Source organism: Oryctolagus cuniculus, chromosome 2, assembly GCF_964237555.1.
Source record: "Oryctolagus cuniculus chromosome 2, mOryCun1.1, whole genome shotgun sequence".
Taxonomy (NCBI): Eukaryota; Metazoa; Chordata; class Mammalia; order Lagomorpha; family Leporidae; genus Oryctolagus; species Oryctolagus cuniculus.
In genome coordinates this window covers 97,158,473-97,161,255 of record NC_091433.1, presented here as the reverse complement: position 1 = coordinate 97,161,255, position 2,783 = coordinate 97,158,473, and the positions used below count along the sequence as shown (strand labels likewise).

The following is a 2,783-nucleotide window of genomic DNA, read 5'->3' as shown; positions in this document are numbered from 1 at the left end:
TCAAGAAAAGAAAGAGAGAGAGAGAGAGAGATCTACCACGCCTAACCTGGGAGTGTCACCTTTGGAACACCAAACAGAGCTCTCAGGCCACACCCATCTCAAGCCTCTAAGGCTCCATCAAAAACAGACAGTCCACTTAATCTAGAGTCATAGTATAACAAGAAAAAGCACCACAGTGAAGAAACCAAATATCTCCAATATGCCAAATAACAAACGCAAAAACCGAGGTAATAAAAACAAGGAAGTCACCATGACACCCCCAAATGAAAAAGACACCCCAATTCAAGATTATGAAGATGATGAGATAGAAGAAATGCAAGGAGCAGATCTCAAACAATTGATAAGAACATTAAGAAGTTCTCAAAAACAAATTCTTGAACTACAGAAATCCTTAATGGACAAGATAGAATATCTCTCTCGAGAAAATGAAATATTTTTTTTTGAAACACTCCAAGGCCAATTTATTTTTAAAAGGGGCTTTGTGTTATCCTATGGTTTGTTTGCCTTTTTTGTTGTATAATCATACAACCTCTGAAAATTACGTAAGTTGTAATGATCTAATACTATTAATAGCCATTCAGAAAAAACTTTCCCTCCCTCCCAACAATCATCCAGGGGGAATTAAAAGTCCTGAAAAGAGGCCAATTCAACATGGCCTCTACCCTGGTAGAAACAAAAAGCAAGAAGATGAGAAGAAAACGTAAAATGACTAGGAGGTGTTGCCAGTGTCTCTCAGGAGTGGGGCCCTGGCTGCCGCCTGGGGTCGTGAAGGCAGAGCCTACAGCATGCAGCATGGCAGTCAGGAGACCTTGCAGCCACGTCTTCCTCACCCCAGCACGTCCACGTCCCAGCCTAGGTGTCATGGAAATCCTTCAGCAGGGTTCTCCTCCGCTGCTCTGCTATATGCATCTGGTTCTCCAAGTCCCCTCGGTCATAGCTGTCAGCACGCTCCACTTTCCATGACAGATTTTCGATCTCAGCCTCCAGCTGAGCCTGCTGGTATTCAAACAGCTTCTTCCTGGGTCCAGACTCCATGTAGTACGCATAGGGATAGGTGTATTGCAGAGTGTACTGACACTTGGCCAAGAGCTTGGCAGCGTTCTGTAGATACTGCCAGTCGATCCACGTCCCCAGGTTATTCATAACCCTCTCTTGAATCTTTTCATGAATCCGCTGGTATGTCTGCGCCTCTAGCTGCAAGTTTTGTTGTGGTTTTCCCACCTCTCAAAGTAGAACAAGTACTTCTTGAGGGCCTCCCTGGCCTGGGCTTGCTGGCTTTGGTTGACAATGTCAGGATTCTCCTTGTACCGACTGCACTCATAGTATTCACTGCCATGAGTCTTCCAGTCTCCTAGACACATCCAGCAGAAGTCGTGTTTACACTTGGAGCATTGCATGTGATTGCAGCCTCCATTCTTCTCAATGCAGATGTTGCACTTGGGACAGTCTTTAGTGTGGGCACTAATGTAGTTGGCCATTTCAGAGTCGTCTGCACACTTCGTGAGCCATTTCCGGATTGTGGCGCAGTCTGTGGGGGCGTGATACATCTGACGACACTTGAAACAGAAGACTTCGTTGCACCGATTGCACTGCACTCGGCGAGCTCTAGGCTCCTGTACTCGAATAACCATGGGACAGTCTGCACCAGGACACAGCTGGAGCTGGTAATGACTCTCCACATAGTCCCGGAAGAGGTAGGACCTGTATTTGTCTCTCAGTTCTTCATTGGGAAGCAACGGAAACACAAAGTCCTCTGGTGTACGAAGTGGACAGTCCTGAGCCAGCAGCTGCGGCAAAACTGGTGCTGACAGGCCAAAGAAAGTAGGTTTTCCTTCCGCACAAACTGCATACACACTGCACAGTGGTGAGGGGGATGGGCTGTGGGGACATGTTTTGATGGATTAGGTTGAACTCGGGCTTCAACAAGCAGTTGAGCAGAATTGGACTTGTATCTGTCCAAAATCTCTGAGACTTGCCAGTGGAAATTAACTAATATAAGTTTAGCAACTGAATGAGATACCTTTAGGACAGAGGCTAAGCTGGTCATGTTCTCCTTGAGGGCGCCTTCAGACTCCTTGTAGGTCAAGCAGGTGAACTGGTACTCCTCAGGATCAAAGGCATCGGCCCCCTGCTGCTCCACATCACTGGCTACTCCCACATAATAGTCCTCTATGTCCCCAGGGTCCTCATCCTCTTCCTCTTCCTCCTCTTCACAATTTGGGTCATAGTCCTCTTCATTGCTGTCAGACCCCTGGCTATTCATGTCCACGGACATCTTAGCATCCAGCCAAGTTGCAGATCGGAAAGCAGTTGCTTTGTCCCCCTCCCCCAAAATTTACCGCTTTCTCAAACGCATTAGTGTTTTTTTGTCTTCTGTAATTCTTGAAGATCTTTCAAATAAATGTCATCCAAGTATTCTGTCATATGATTTCCATCGGAAACCACGGCCCTGCAGCCGCTGAGCCCAAACAGGCCAGACCACTTCGGGCCCGGCCAGCGCTGTGGGATCGCAGCGCAGCGTCGGCGGAGGTGGCGGGCCGACGATGTTCGGGCCCGCGCTGCTTCCTCCGGCTGAGAAAATGAAATATTAAGGAGGAATCAAAATGAAATGAAACAACTAGTACAACAGGAAACTGTGATAGTGACGAGAAATCATAATGAAGTGAAGAATTCAATAGATCAAATGACAAACACATTAGAGAGCCTTACAAACAGAATGGGTGAAGCAGAAGAGAGAATATCGGACTTAGAAGACAGAGAACAGGAAAGGATACAGTCAGACC

General features: G+C 46.9%; 1 pseudogene; it reads right to left on the bottom strand.

Annotated features, from left to right (window-relative positions):
- Nucleotides 1-433: 433 nt before the first annotated feature.
- On the bottom strand, nt 434-2,568 carry LOC100347121 (E3 ubiquitin-protein ligase ARIH2 pseudogene; annotated as a pseudogene).
- Between the last annotated feature and the right edge of the window lie 215 nt (nt 2,569-2,783).